Raw genomic sequence first — 17,192 nt, forward strand, 5'->3', positions numbered from 1 at the left:
CCTGGTACCACACTGCACTGCAGGAATGCTGTCAGGAGAAATGGAGAAAACTGAGAATCACATAGGTATGGCTGCATGCTGAGGGTTGTTATTGCATCCTGATTTGCAGTGTTTTTGGGAAATTCACTCTCAAATCTTCCTTGGAAATTGTATGTGGAAGAAAACAAAGCAGTTATTTCTTCTTTTCTGATGCTCAGTAATTTGGTATATAAATATGACCAAAGCAATGAGCATGAGATTTCATTGCAAGTGCTGAGGGAGTAATAGATGGGAATTAGCAAAAGAATAGGAGGAATGAATGGGGATATGCACTGAGAGTTTATGCTCTTTGAAAGATGATCTCTTCCTGAGTTCCTGAATAGCTAATGGCTGGTACAAATGGTTGCAGATAGGATAGATTGCCTCAAGATTGATGGCTGGCTGTTGTTGGTCTACGTTTTTAATCCAGGCTTCTGCTGGAATGCAAAGTTCCTAGCTCAAGATCAATTATACCAGGACATCAAGAAGAAAAAGACAGTCACGGTATTTGTCTGCTTCTCAAGCTACCCAAGATGTAAAACTGCTTTTGCTTGCAGTGACATGCCTGTTAATGCAATGTAATACTTTCTCATTACAACAACCCTTTGCTTGCAGTTAAAAGTAAGGGGGGGAAAAAAATGTTTCTGAAACGCAGCACATTCCTTGCACATTTTGGTGCCTTGGGTTGGTGTTGTCTGCAAAGATAAACCCTGGCAGCTTGGGAGGTCACAGTGACAGAGCTGAACGTGCCTGAATCACTTGGGGTGGGCAGCACAGCAGTGGCTGTGCTCTCTGAATTTGTTTCATCACCCTGCAGAAGTACCAGGCTCCAAGAGGGGACAGGGGTTATACAGGGAGCAGAGATGGGTCTGGATCTACTGCTGACTGTGGAGGAGGCACTGTCACTGAGTTTGTCTGAAACACACCCCTGGTCTTTGCTGGCATCAATGGAACAGGCTGGGGCAGGGAATGGAGCTGGGTAAGAAATCAAAACTTCCAAACCACGCCACAGACCGTGACCATGAGGCTGGTGTCTCAAGTGTGAATGGTTCCTCACAATAACATCTGCTAAAGTCCCTTTGATTTTCCATTAACTAAACACCAGCGTGGAGGTAAGGAAGGCTGGGAACAAGATAAAGCTATAACATTTCATGGGGGGTTTAAAAAACATGGCAACTCCAACAGAATGTGGGCTATTATTTTTATCTGGTTTTAGGTTCCAATAATTCCTCTAATATACAGACATGAAAATGAAATAAATGCTCTATGCACAATTGTATGCATCAAATTTTGAAGATTTTTGCTCATTTTTCTTGTGTGAAGAAGAAAACACCTGGGTCAAGTGTGACACAGAAGACTGCAGATGATGCTGATAATGTTGTTTAAGGTGATATAATCAGCAATGGATACAAATAAGATTAAATTTCCATACAAAGGAAGGATAATAATTTAATAATTTCCTGCCAGTGGTGAAAGTCAATAAATAATTGAGTTAGAAAAGAGAACTAGAGTTACTGGGCACATAATTGCTGGGTCAGTTTTAGTTGAAATACAGGACAATGCTACAATGCTGGTTATTAATTTTGAATGAAAGCTTCCATCCAAATATCAAGAGCTGTGAGTTCCTGTACTTCCTTAGGCAACCAGCTGCAGTCAAAATTCCATATAAGTGGAGACCTGAATTTTTGAACGTGAAAGTAGAAGAATTTAAAAAATTTCTGTTACTTATTTGCGGCTACTGAAGAATTCTCTAACACAGCAGTTAGTGATGATGCTTTTTCTGGTTTTCTACTCCCCATGGTGCCCAAATAAGCCACCAGAATAACCTCCTGTGGAACATGAGGCCACTGGACGTGGTGGTGATGTGCACAAAAGACACAAACCTACTTCCTCTGCTCTGTGTGCCCCACAGAGGCTCCTGAGCTCGTGAGTTTGAGCTACAAGGCAGGACATCCTGTGTGATTTCAGCAAGTCCATGTGGTTCCCCGGTGCTTCTCCCAAGGTGAGGATTAGAGAACATCAAATGCTGCTTGACGGGGAGAGGAAATCTTGTGTAATGCTTTTGTTCTGCTAACATCTCTGTAAAGAGCTGCCTGGGAGTTTTGGAATGGAATCTGTCATCGCTGTAATCCTGGTCTGGAAAATTGTGATGGAGACAGTGCAGGCAGTGATGTCATTGGCTGTCTGACACAGTCATTGCCCTCAGCAAACTCATCTCCTCCCCAAACTTCCCTTTGTCCCTGACATTTCAATGCCCAATTGGCAAAGCTTATTGGTGGGGCTCTTTTTTTTTTTAATTTTTTTCTTTCACAGCTGTGTTAAAATTCAAAACACAGATACGTGAGAAAAAGGCTAATACAGAGGAGGGTCTGTTCAACGCTCTCTGCAGACTTCAGAGGAATTTTTGTGCACTCTGCCTTCAGTGTCATATGGCGGAAATTCTTCCTTGGTCCATACAGTGCAATAAACAAACCTCCTGTGTATTAGATTTAGATTTTAATACTTCTGCTCACAGTCTGGGGAGAGTGGTAGAGCTGTTAGAAGGAAGCAATTGGCTTTGTAAGAGTTCTGGCCTGCCCCTCGTTGTCACAGACACCTATTTGTTAAGGAGCTGTTGCCATGTAGGGCAGTGGTGGTTGTGTGACATCATGCAAAAATGCTATTTATACACTGTGTGCTAGCAATTGTGTGGGACAATCACTTTTGGTTATTTTCCTTCCATGTCTTTGTAAAGGAAGGGAGAAGAGAGCCTGTGTGTAACTTTGTTTTAGAGGTGGATTGCCCATTTTCCTGGGTAAGTCACCTGTTCATAAGGTTGTGCTGTTGCAGGCTGTGCTTTATGAATTGTACATTTGTATTTGGACACCTTTACAGATTATAACATTACACATAGCCTTGTTTTCAGAGGAGATAATCACAGGCTATGATAATGTGGCTCTGAGTGCTCAGCATCATTGAGACTTAGCCCATGGAGGTTAGGCTTAAATGTGTAAAGAATGCACCTGTATGCCCACAATAATTCCTGCTTGCATGTCATACAGGTGAACAACCTTCAAAATGTTGGGAGTTGGTGAAGCTTTATGTAAAACCAGGCAGCTGCAGGTTTCACACACTCAGCTCTCACACCAGTGTGTGTTCCCTGGCTCCATCACAGCTCCGTGCCAGGATGAAATCTGTACCTCCCCATCCCCATTTTTCCCTGTTGCCACCCCACTTTCCATGAGCATGAGAGCTGGATGGGAATGAAGGAGCGATGTGCTGGAGCTGTGTCACTGACCTGAGCAGCAGGAGCCCTCCCATGCATCCTTCCAAGACACTTATTTGACTGATGAGATGGATTTTTTGCCTTTTGGACTTTATTTTCTGAGTGTCACTGGAAGATCCTCCTTCCTTTTGTTTTCCAGCCTGATCCTTCCGTTGCTGGAATTATATATCTTCAATTAGACCACGGAGTGACAGTAGAGGTGTGAGGGAGAGAAGCAGGAGTGAAATGTGACCCATTTGCACAAAGGACCTGCCTTTTTTTTACTGAAACAAACACTAATAAATGGTCAAACTTCTCTGTTCAGTGGCTGAAATGATGTGGCTCCTGTGCACATTGCCTGTGTTCAGAACCCACACAGGGTGTGTCTGCTGCTTTGTTTTAGAGAAACATGAGCTGGATGGATTGTTTGGATCCATCAGAGCTCCAACATACAAGGAGATGGACAAACATCATCCTCATCTCTGTCAGCACCACCAACTGCAGGGGTTGTTGCCACCTGAGTGGGAAAAATCCCTGCCAGAATCTGAGATACAGCTACAGGGAGTTGGGAGCATTGTTACTTCCCAGTGAGTCTGACCAAGTGAAGGAAGTTTATTTATTCCTGTAGGTCAATCCCAGACTTTTTGCTGGGGACTAGGGAAGCTTGGCTTTAACCCAGGTTCAAGCAGTGTCCCATGCTGTGAATTTGAAAGTCAGCTCAGCTTTGGAATGAAGGTGCAGGAGAATTTGGGGACCTGTGGATGAAAAATGCTGCATCAGTGTTTCCTATGAGAGAAATCTTGGTTATGTACTCAGACCAGAAATACCACATCACATGTTGGCATTCTTTAAGTGCTGGAGTTTTTCCTGGGCACAGTGTTTCTGTTCATCATGAACTGGAAGCAAGCTCCACAGAAGCTTCTGGCAGCTGAAAACTACAGTGAATCTCGCAGTAAGAATTCATCAAAAGCAGGACTGACTGTGTTTTTAAGTGGAGTATGCAGGGAGCAACAGATAGCCATGCAGTGTGCTGAAAACTGTACTATATCTCATGTCTTTAACTTCTTAACCTTTGCAAAATTCCTAAAATCTTTTATGGTGTCACTAATTATTTGCTGAAAGTGCCTGTTGGTAGCAGAGAGTTTTTTTAACCAGCTTTAACTCTGCTTCCACATGGGCAGTGTGTTTTCCTGCTTTGGTTTTGATGCTCTTGGGTAATACTTCATGGTGGGGGGGCAAGGGGAGCTGAGCTCCCAACTGGGAATCTTCAACACCAAAACTGCTACGGGGTGATAAATCACTGGAGGCCCAGGGGTTTCAAAAAGCTGTGATTAAAAGCTGTGGCCACCAGCAGTGACCCATGGGGCTGGAGGTATCAGTGACAGGGAGCAGGGGGAGGTGTTTGGCATTCCTGCTCTGTGGCTAAGCAGGGCACTGGGGTTTGTTTGTGTTTCTGTTCCACCGACTCCTGTGAAATGCCCTCTGTCTGCTCAGGGAACACACAGCGAGGCAGGGAAAGTATCCTCAGTATTTCTCCAAATGTCAAGGCAGGGATACTTGAAGGGAACGTGTGAGTGGAATTACCTGGGATTGCAAAGTGAAAACCAAACACTTGGTTCAGGGCTCTGGGATTCAACAGTCAGCATCACACAGTTGTTGTAATTTTAGGGGAACTTTGCACAGATGCACAGAATATTGTAGTTATAACCCCTTTCCTCTTAGCTAAGTCCATCCTAGAAAAATAATTTTTATTGGACATCCAATCTTGCCTTCTGTTTGTTCTTAGCTTAACAGAGAGCTTTATTACATAAAAGTAAAAAGAAACTGGCAAAACCCAATTGTGATTTTGCCTGATTTGATACCCATTTGGAGCAATAATGATATGTTTGGTTGCTGTGCACAAGAGTGTGGGAACATGGTTCTGGGGACATGGTTTAGTGGTGAACATGGATGGTGCTGGCTTAAGGGTTGGAATCTCTGATTTAAGGGTCTTTTCAAACCTTAATGACTCTGTGATTCTGTTATGTAATTTCTATGTGATATTTTATAGATCAGCTAATTGCCAACAAACAGATTTTCATCAGCTAGTGCAAAGAACAGTTCCAGTTGCAAAGTGCTGGCTAGACAGAGCAGGAAGGAATGAAAAGATGGGTTTGGAAGGCCATGAAGAGCAGGATGAGTGGGAGCTCCAAGGCCTTATGGGGTGAGAATCTCTGAGGTAGGGAAGAATCTTGGTTTGGTAAGTGGAAAAGGTCACAAGAAAGGGCTTGAACAGAGGAAAAGTCACAATGCTGTGGCAAATGAGGTGCCTTTGATGAAAAAAGAGATTTACATTGGTAAAAGGGCTACAGAAACATCTTTTTGAATGCCACACTGTTTTGATAGACTCTGTAACTGTTCAGAGACATCCTTTTTTCCCTGTGAATTTATCCTACAATGTGTGAAAGACTCTTCGAAGTATCACAGGGGATTCCTTTATGGACATGTTGTTTAATGTCTGACAGCAGCAACCCCAGGCTGCTCCAGAGAAACAGGCAAGAAACCTCACCTCAAGTGGATGTGAATAAACAAGACACTCCTTCCTATCCCTTGTGCTCAGAGGTTGGCTTTAAGCCTGAATCAGAAGGTTTTATGTTCCTTCCTGTGCTCCTTTTATTAGCTTGGGCTGGATGTTTTCAACTGCCACGTAATGCTGAACAACCAAGAAGCATCTCGCTGTAAACTTCTTGATTTTTCACCATGTACCTTTAAAGTTTCACTGTGCTGCAGACGAACAGGTGATTATTGTGTGATTGATGCTGCTCCGTGGGGTAAATGTGAGCAATGCAGGCCCACCTTGTAAAGGGAGAACATGACACAAGGAAGTTGGTAATAATCTGATGTAAAAGGACTCTTAGCAAGTTTGGAAACATTATGGTTGCCAGATGTGCTCTTCCAGATGTCAGGATTTCCTATTAAATGCTTCTTCCGGTCAGGAGGAGTGGTGCCTGTGATAGTGTGTAAGAGCCTTTGAGACATGAGGGTTACCTGACCCCAAAGATTAATTTTGTAACTTTTGCTGCAAATTCTGCTTGTTATTAGGAAGTATTGTGATGAGCTCCCAGCACAGCCCTTGGCTGTTCAGGAACACGCTGTGCACAGAGTTGGAATTGTCCTGCCAGGATGCTGCTCAGTCAGTGACTTCCAACAGCCCCTGCTGCATCTGAGTAAACTTATGATATAACCCCAGATGATTTCATCCCCTCCTGCTGCTTCAGTTCCTTCTCCTTGGGCTTCCCTAGAACTGGAGCCAGATGTTTGTGAGCCTCTTCTCACCTGCTGCAGGAGGGAGTTTGCTGATGTGGTGTCATGCATCAGCTGAGCTAAACTGGGTTTTTCTCATGACCTTGTACCTCCTCCTGATTCTAAGCACAGAATTTCTTCCTAACCTTTTGTTTCTGTTCGAGTTGCCTTAAGTCATGTGGCTTTTTAAGTCACTGCTTCTCTCCATTGCTTTGCCCTGCTATATCTGAATCTGTTTACATATTTGCCTTAGTTTTTCCCACTCATTTTCCTGTGAAGGCTTCAGGTCCCCAGATCCTTCATGGCAGGGAAGACCTGACAGGCTGTGCTCTAGATTTGGGAATTTGCCTTAGTTTGAGCTGTCTGGATCCTTTGAAGGATCCAGGTTTCCATCAAGCTGAGTTCAGCCCCTGTTCCAGTGCCAGCTCTGTCACCTGGGATGCAGTGACAGCACACAGGGAACACCCAGCTCTAATATCCAGGAGTGGCTGTAGAAAGGCCTTGGTAGATGTAAGAACCACATGCAAGTCCTGTGTGTCTCAGTTCAGTGCTTTATCTGCATAACACATGAAATATTTGTTAAAAATACACTTGGTTATTAAATGCTTTACTTAGTAACTAATGTATATTCATTTTTAGTTTGTATTCCGGCACCTCGTAATTCCCTCCAGTTATTTTCTGCTTAAAATGGTAGAGAAACAAGGCTGGAAGGGTCAAGAGAGAGTTACAGGGACAGCCCAATGCTTCCAGGAGCATCAGCCATCCCAATCCATTCCTAAGAGGTGCTTGTTCTCCTAAGAATAATTGCTGTGTGGACCATGTCCCTTGACAGAGCCTCACCTTGCTAAAGAATTAATTCTTTCATTTCAAAATAAGTCCTCCTGACAACTTGTGGGTTTTCTAGAAGGGCTTGAGCAACGTGCAGAAGTGTTTATGGATTGGATGCAACATTATTATGAAAGTCATTGCTTATGTGCTCTCAGCAGCAATCCAGTTGGATATTCCACATTTTGGCCTGGGCTACTGCTGGAAGCACACAGTGCTGTCTCTTTTTAGATGGTTATCTGTGGCCACTTCACTATTATTTGGCTTGATTACTTATGGAGAGACTTCTTAAAACTCATCTGTTTAAAAGGCAGCCTGAGCTTATGGTAAATGGTCCTTTGGCTTTCTGTGCTCCCTCCAGCAAAGTGACTCAGCCTGATTATGGGTTAAAAGGCAGTGGTGTTGTGAAAACCAGCTTTTTGCAGACCCAGGGGGTCAGAGTAGGAGCCTGGAAATGCATTGGGGTCACCGTGCAGAGAGGAGAGACCTTTAACAATTACATTTAATTTGACTTGCAATCAAACAGAAGGGGATGGCAAAGCAGGAAATGGTATCCTTAGGCATGACATGAAATAGTATTGCTGTCAACTTGAATAAGAAAATCAGACTTTTTTAAAGCAACTACATATTTAAATAGCCTGTAGGGTCAAACAGCCTTTCCTACAGGCCTCTGATAGCTGTCCTGATAACAGCATAAACACTATAAATATCCTAAATCAATAATCCTGTATCACTGCTGAAAGCAGGCGTGTTCACATATCACAGCAGATGGGAAGAAAGCAAATAATATTTGTCTTGCCTTTCAAATTGATTTCCTGTTTTTAGTAAGCCAGAGTGTGTCCATATGTTAATCAGATTGCTAAGAAAGATAGCTCAGGGCAGCAGACTTTTACTTGACCTGCTGGGAGAAGGGGGGCAAGGAAGGGAGGAGGAAGTTCTCCATGGCCCTAAAATATCTGTGGCAGGAGCTTTTACAAATGTGGTGCAAATGCCTGTGCTTCCCTGGCTTTCCCTGGGAAGTTCTCTCCTCTCCTTCCTCCACAGTGCTCCCTGAGCAGCAGGATCAAACCTGTTTGCTGAGGGTTTCCACATCCACCTTTTCTTTCCTCCTGGAGAGTGTGTGTCATTATGAAAATTCCAGCATCCCAGTGTCAGGCAGAAAGATCCAATGTCCCTAGGAAGTGCTGCAGCTCCTCTCCTCTGCCTTCCCCTGCCCTTCTGCAGTGCCATGTGTTCCCTGTCCCTGCACACTTGCACTGACACCCCTTCAGCTGCAGTGTGCCCTATGCTGGAGCACAAAGGCTGTCCCTAATGCCTTCCAAATGCTCTCCCAGGTCCTGTTATTTTTACCTTCAGACAGGAGATTTTAATTAACTTTAACGACAAACGGTTCAGAGATCATTTGTGTGCATATAAACTCTGATGATGTTTATGGGCAACATGCAACTGCCTGAGAGGAAATGATGGCACACTTGGTGTTCTGAGCATATTTTCTGTGCAAGGCATTGATGTTCCTTCTACAGGCTTCAGTTGTATCCTGGTTTTAAAATGTATAAAATCCTTGGTGTGAGAGTGTGAAGGGTATAATTTCAGTGGACACTTAGGTCTGCTGGAGGCTCACATGGCAGCTGCAATCCTGCAGATGTTTTTGTGTGTCCATACCACTGTGGAATCCTTATGTTGTCCCAAATACGAAAACCAACCAGACACAGATAACACATTCTGTATCAAATGCCCAATAAACACCACAATTAATTGATAATGCCCCAGTTTGGTATCATTTGGTGTCTTAGGCTTGGCTGATATGGGTTAATACAAGGTGGTGCTGGCATCAACATGGAATCCCAGTTACCTCCTTCAGGCTTTTGGGATGCAGGTGGATACAACAGGAGAGCACTAAGCTTTGAATTAGGAAACTGCTGTCAAAAACCTACCTTCATGGCTGACTTCTGGCAACTTCCTGGTCTAAATCTTTGTTCCTCTCCTCTTGATGAAGACCAGTACTTCCTGCCTTGTAGATCTGAAAAATACACTAAAGACTGGGATGTGGTTGGATTCCATGGAGACACCTGGAAGCAAAGTGAGTGTGCCAAGGATTAGCTTGTTTCAAATCCTCATCTGGGTTGTTTGCTGTTGGGAGTGTGAAGGGGAGGGAATGAGATGAGGGTGGAGCTGTTCACTTCTTTGCTGTGTTCAGTGGGCATTGGCTGTGCTCAAAAGTCCAAATGCAGAGAGGACCAGAGATGATCATTCCTTATATTTCTGAACTCAAAAGACCAAAACCAGAAGACCACCCGTTCCTGCACTGGCTTTTATTATTAGAAAAGACAAGCAAATTTTTGAAGAGGAAGGATGATTTTATGGGGCTGGAAGCCAGATGATCACTAATCCTGATGTTGACACGGATTTTCCTGTGTGACCTTGGAAAAATCTCTTGCTGCATTCCAGTTTCCAATCAGTAAAATGCAACAATCATTCTTTGTTATCTCTGAGGAGCACTCTGCAGTTAATGAATAGTTTCTAGACAGATTCTGACACATCCATAGGGGCTTGAAGATGGTATTTTTGTATTCACTGCTTTTTTTTTTTTCAGTGGTGTTCTTATAAAAGCATTTAAACAAGTTAGGTCTTAACTCCTGTGGCAGTTTGTGAGATCACTTTCTGTCTTCCATCCATGTGTAGCTTAATCCCTCTCAAAATTCTGTCATGGACTAATGTGCTGGCATAGTGGAAAAGCTCTAGAAATAAATTCAGCCCTTCAAGTGTATTTTAGCAATTCCATTATGAGAAATAAGCAGATGTAATCAAGTCAAACCCATTAAAATATTTCCAAATCCCGTTTCTAAAATATGGAATCAACTGACCCTCTTGGTTAGGAACCAAGCTGCATCTCCATGCTTGTGCTGCCTACTCACTATGTTGCTGCTGCTGCTCCTCAGGAAAAGGTTTTGTTTCCCCATAATTTCTGCCACCATCTGCCATTTTTTATATGCCAAACACCACCAGTGCTGTGTTTTTTAACACCTCTCCTGCCATTTCTTCATGCCCAAAAATGCCCTTGGTATGGTTTCTGGGTGTTGCTCTTTCTTCTGGCCATGGTTTGCAGGAGCCAGGGGGGTCTGTGCTGCTCCCAGGGTTCTGCTCCCCACACCCTGCAGTTCCATGGTCATCATGGATCATAAACGAGGCACATATTTTGCCTTGCTGCTGCTCCTGGTTGATGATGGTTTTCTCTGGAGAGCTTGGGCTGTGCCATTCTTCCAAAGTTAGATTTTTGATACCTGCCTGTTTTCTTTGCAATGTATGGAAAATGTTTGTAGTGGATCTGAAGGAAGTCTCTTGATAATAACCAAGTGCTTCATGCTTTAACCACCCTTTTATATCAGCTTCCAAATATCCCAAATCTTTATCCAGATCGTTCCTGTGTGTACAGCTGAGCTGTAGAGGACTTGTCCTTTTTCCTTTTGCAAATAATCACTATTTAAAATTCAGCACCAGCATTTTTTTTTTTGCTCCTTTCAATTGCTTGGAATCTTCTTAGCTGCATATCTGGTCCTTGATAGAGACAGGTACTGTAATTTGCATGCTGTTATCTGATCCATTTGTTAGTGTGTGTGGCTGGATTTGAAAGCAAATAAAAAGTAATCCAGTTAGACATTATTTGAATCCATCCAGTAGGAACAATTATCTCAAGTGCTGCAGCTTCTGACATTTATCAGTCTGGAAAAGAACACAAAGATGTGTATAAAAATATGACCATTGAGCTCAAGTGGTGCTTCAAGGGCATAAGAATAGACTCATTCTGTTGCACTAAATAATATTATGTGGTTAAAAATGTGACTAGCAGGTCTTGATTATGGCAGTTAATGTTTGTGTTTAATAAAGAGGGTCTAATAAAGGCACTCTACAAAGGTTACCAAATATTGCAAAGAGTTGTCTTGCTGTTTACATCAGCAAATATTTTAGGTAGAGGGAGAAAATCGTTAAGTGTTGGCTGTTAATCTCGGGTAAATGTAATAGATTCAATTATGTAATGTGACAATGAATTTGTTCTGCTTTGCCTTGGCTTAGTTAGAATTTAAGCTTTTCCCCTTCAGATTTATTCAGATTGTTAAGTGGCTGCTGAGAAGCTGGAACCTTGTCAAACAAACTTGGCTTTAAATTTTAAATTATTTTTAATCAATATGTGAAGAGGCCAAGCTCTGCCATATGTTACTCACCATCCATTAGTTGGTAGCTGGTCATTAAACTCTCACTAAGGTTTCCTAACTGTGACTATTGTGGTGATTTTTTTCTCTCTTTCTCTCTCTCTCTGTAGAGTATGGGCAAAGGGGAGCAATCGTGGCAGATTGCCTTGAGGACAATAAAAACTCTCATGTAGTATGGTTGTTTGTTCAGACACAAACAATAGAGACATTTTGCTATTACCATTTGCCAGCTATCAAGGGGTTTCGAGCCCCCTCCCCCTTGGTGCCTACAACTCAAAACAGATGCAAAATCTTTCTTTTCAGCCCCCTTGAAATGACCTGTGGTGGTGCAGTGTCATTTAGAGGAGAAATTATTGGAGTGAGAGTGGCTGGTAACAATAGGGGCCTTGTGCCAGGCACATGACAGAACAGTGAGGGGACTGTTGGTGACTTTATTGGGGAGGAGAGCAGCGATCTGGCAGGTGCTGCCATTGTTAAAGGTCCCTGCTCCTAGACAGTGGTCGCAGATGAGTTCATGTCACTTTGTTTGAGCTCTTTGCACGGGCTCAGTGAAGTGACACTGGTCAAGGAGCCGATCCAGCCTGTTTGATCTCCTCGGCATGGTCCCTTCTGTAACACAACCCTTTATTGCTGAGATATGTCAACATGCTCCTGGGCCATATGGCTTCGAGCTAGAGTAACCTTTATGCTCTCTGAAAGGGACATAATGGCTTCGTGTTTGCTCTGCTGGTGCAGCCCTGGTCCTCGGTACCAACCCTGGCATTATTCCGTGGAGATGCCATCCAGAAAAGCAATCCCAGGGCATTGGTGCAAAATAGATCTGTGGGTTCCAAGCTGAATGCAGCAGCAGCAGAGGTTGCTGGTCACGAGCCGAGAGCACTGACTATATTTAGGGATGTGCTCTCTGAGGGTTTTCCTTTTGAACCTCTGAATCAGGATTCTGCTGGTGGGATGGCAGCAAACCAGGGTGAAGAAGCTTAAATTTCCCTACACTGGAAAGAATGAGATGAGTGATGTTAAGTAGGAGAGGTTAAACACATTGCAGTAAATGTATTAACGCATTAATTTCACCCGTGCTGTCCCTTTTCTCCAAGCACCAGGCCACACCATAATGGCTACATCTGCTTCTGTTGTACATATTGTTTAGTTCTAGTTTCTTTGGCTCGGAGAATAGAAACTGGTCTTTCTGTGGGGAAACAAAGAATTTGTTTTGTAAATTGCCATTTTCTTTTTTCTGAATAAATAATGAAAAAACCTGGCAGATTGAACAGATCGGCCATATGGAAATGGGCAAATTTTTGCCTGCTAAGGATAATTAAACATGGATGTTATGCAGTCTAATGAGATACATGTTTGTGGTTCAGGGGAGGACCAGAGACACACAGAATGAGGAGATGGTGCTCAGAAGGAGAAATTACATCTTTAGGGTTTAAACTGCTGTCAGACAAAAGATCTGAAGTGAGTAGTAGCCTTGGGGTAGGCAGATCTCCTGAAAGAAGTGGCTGCACATCCCAAATTGGCAGACAATATATAAAACTCCAAGCAAGGATAGCTGGTTTCTCAAGGAGCACCACAGAGCTGTGCTGATACATTAAGAGATTGAGCAAAGGCTTGGTCCTAATATGTGGAGGAACTCTGACCATGTAAAACCATTTGCACTGTGAATAAATGTTAATGTTCTTAATTAGACAAGTTTGCCTACCTCTTGATTGTCAAGATATAACATAAAATGAAAGATAAATCAATTTGCAAGCAAAGGTCTTGAAAAATTGACACTGAAATGGACCCATAAATGTCTTTAAAAAGTAGCAGACATGAATGACTGTAATTGCACCAGATAGAGAACCAAACCTTAAAAATAACCTTGCAGGAAAGGAGAACTATGTAACTCCTGCAAGGAGCAATGCTAAATCAAGTATTGCAGCTCTTTTGAGATATGACTCCTCACAAAACACCTTGGTGGGAAGCTTTTTGATTTCCATCCATTTTTTGGAAACCCTACAAATTTACCATATTTTACAGTTTAATTCCCACCTACAGAGTCTTCTTGAAAGCTGATGAGGTCCTCAGTTAGGATGAACAGGTAGCACAGAAAGGAGGTAGTTCCTAGAGTAAGAGCTGGAGTGTGGGCTAGGAATGTATTAGGAGAAGGCTGTAGGGTTTTTAGGAATGTTCAGTGCCAGTGAAATGGGAAAGGACTGGAGGATGCAACCAGCCTTGCCAAAGGCTCCACAAACAAACACTTCCCACCTCATCCCCCAAAAACACCAAGCAGAAAAGTAAACTGAAAACATGTGGCAAAACATGACTTGCTAAAGAATATCCCTAAACCTCCCAAACAGCACTATTTGTAATTCTTGGATGAGGGAAAAATCCCATCTGTGTGTGATCTGCTACCTGATCACATTCTGACCTTTTCATGGGGTAAACTTCTGCTTTCTCATCTGGGTTAGAAGCAGCAGAAGGAAGAAGACCTCTGCCCAGATGTGGGGAGGTTTTCAGGTTTTCATCAGGTTCACTAGTGCACTCTGACCCTGTGGATGACAGAGCCCAAAGCATAGAGGGAAAAGGGGACACATTGAGCCCAAAACTGCACACTGTATAAGGAATATATCACTTGTGCACCTATGAAATTATTTCTCTCCAGTTTTTTAATATAAAGTCTTGCAATGACAATGAATTTTTTTTCCTTTTTTTTCTCTAGGGTTTGTTGAAAAGGTAACATCACTTAAATGCCACTTGGTGTAATACTCTGGTGTGATGCTAGATTTGAACCATTGTGTTTGATACAGCAGAAGCTACAATGAGCTCACCTTATTAACTGTTAACAGGAACTATTAGCTATAAAATCTAGTCATCACATAAAAACCTATTAATTTTTAAAGTATTTTTCCAGTTTTCCAATTCTTATTTAGTATTTTTTAGTATTTACTTTTCTTTCTTGGAAGAAACAAAGACATTCTTCCAATGCCTGTGTGCAAAGTTATCTCAAGAGGAGGCACTCATGTACAAACAAATTACTTAAAACTAATTTAAAAGAAAAATAATTTAATAAATTATTAAAGATAATTTATTCTTAGGTGCATAAGCTTTATTCTTTTACCTCACCTACCTCTCTGGGACCAAAGCCAGAAGTTATACCCATGGTAGTATGTATTTTGTTCAAATTTTTGTTTGCAAATACTTATTTTGGTAGACTACAGTTCACTCAGAGCACTCAAGTTTATCTCAATGGGACAGGCAAAATGAGAAATTACATCAAAACCTTAAATCTCTCTCTTTAAATACCTAGCTTGGAAATGGCTACCCTGGAAGTTATCTTTTAGGAACATGGCACAAGAGGTCTGAAAATTATAGCAACATAACTTTATCTCCAGGATGAGAAAAGTGATCAAACCCAAGGGTGTTAGCAGCACAGAGTGGTGTAAGGCACTGGGGAGATTCTCAAAGAGTGCTTTGTACAGCAAGAAGCATCAGGCTTTTCATCTGGTGGGCAGGAATCACTAATGAAGAGGATAAAATTAAGTCCTTTTTTCTGCAATCTGACTTCCTTTCCTATGCATACACCCCTCCAAAATGGAAAATACGAGATGGAAAGCACCAGCAGACCTTCTTGTGTTAAGAAAGCAGAATTCTGCTCATTCATACTTCATAAAAGTGCTGATGTGTGACTGGGAAGGTAGGATGGGGACCTGTCAGGAGCCACAGGTGCAAACAGCCCCTAGAGATTTGCTCTCACACAAGGACCACCATGGATTATCTTGCTGAAGAGAGATTCAGGTGATTCACTTGCACCATGCTTGTTCAAAAAGGAGAATTAGAATTGCAGTGTGGTCATGAAAGCAATATGTGGAACATGGGGAAATAAACACTGAGGAAGGTCATCAGTGAAACTGGGGGGACAAAAAGAAAGCAGATCATGGCCAAAGCTCAAGGAAAAGCATTCAGTGAGTCAATTAAAGCCACTGTCAGGATGTAAGGCAGATATTTAAAACAGTTTGATTTCCTAGAAAAAAAATCCCAAGGAATTACTATTAATACAACCAACCAACTATTTTGGAAGACTGTTTGTGTAGCTGAAGGGGAAGAACAGTGGCTCTTTGATTATGGCAGGCCAGCAGTCCTGGGAAGACTCTCTCCCTCTTCTGCTGGGCACAGAGTACATTTGAAGAGATGATAACAGCAAGGAGCATATCATAGCTTCATGATCACTCATCAGCTTGGGGGAGCCTGTGAAATGAAAGGCCCCCAGACCAGCCAGGGTTGAAAGGTTGAGGCTATAACCAGACTTTTTGTTCCTGAGACGGCCAGAGCCCTTGCTGAACAACTGACAACTGTGAATAGATGATGGGCATCTTCGCTTTGTTGCTGCTCCCTGGTTTAAGGACACTCTTGTCCTCCTTCTGCCCCTTCTGTATTTGACAAGTTTGCTTTCAGCAGATATGACAGGCACTGGTGGGGGTCACTGGCCCAATTCCACATTTCCACACTTGGCTTGCTCCGAGTTCACTGGCCTGAACTAATGTCTCCAATGGAGGTCGTACTGCTGAACATTATGAGTTTTTATATATTAAACATGCATTAGTGGGTTTACCCTGCTTATCTGACAGCTGTAGAAAAATAAAGAAAATTCAGTTTGAACTTTAAAAAAGCAGGGCTTAATTTATGTCCGCTACTTTTGTTCCTCCCCCTTTTTTCAATTGCCAATTGCAAAGCTCAAGGGAGATAATAAAATGGAGGAGCTGCTACTTTATACTTCCACGTGCTTCCTAGTGCCTGTGCCTTGCTGGGTGAGCTAAATCTAAAACTAGGAAAAGAGTTTTCAGATGGAAATTTGATTAAACAATGCAATCATCTGTCCCACAATCTGTTTTTTTATAAGGAAAGTATTTTTTTTTTTCCAGGGGGAATTTTCTTTCAGAGGGTTTTGTATGAAAAGGCAGACGTCATGAATACTGATGGGAAGGGCTCAGTGTTTTGTTATTTCTGTTTAACAAAGACAAAATGCTTTAATAAAATCAGAAAACACAGATGTTACTTTGAGTATATTTTGCATCTTCTACTTTTCTTTTTTTTTTTTTTTCAAGTTGGGAACAATCCCTCCCTCAGACTGACAATAGCAGCTCATGACAGACAAAATTAGCAGCTGGAAACTTAGCCAAAAGTTTAGACTTTTTAGTATGTTGTTGTTTGGGATTTTCTTAGATGGTGAAAGGCACGCTTGAAGGAAGAGGCAGGGATGAATTGAAAGCCCTTGTTTCTCACTCTCAGTACAGTTTGACTGGCTTTTAGTTTTTACAAACAGTTTAAAATGGGAAAATGCACAACTCTTTGTTTAGAAATTAGCCCATTGTGCTTTTCTCTTTTTTGTGTGTGGGGACTTCAGAGGGGAGCTCATGTGGTTTGATAATATATACTTTTCATACTCACTGAACAATGCTGTATTTTTATTGAATAAAAAATCAGTTTCTCTATGTCAGTGAAAAAGCAGCACCTGTCAATTTCTCCCAAGTAATTTCTGTTTCTTGGGAGGAAGGAAGAGACACTGGAGATACCTTTTCACCCAGACTCACAATTAAACAAGTAAAGTGAATTATTTTACTGTCTGCTCAGTA

This window comes from Lichenostomus cassidix, chromosome 5 (assembly GCF_008360975.1).
Source record: "Lichenostomus cassidix isolate B80296 chromosome 5, HeHo_3.0, whole genome shotgun sequence".
NCBI classification, from domain to species: domain Eukaryota; kingdom Metazoa; phylum Chordata; class Aves; order Passeriformes; family Meliphagidae; genus Lichenostomus; species Lichenostomus cassidix.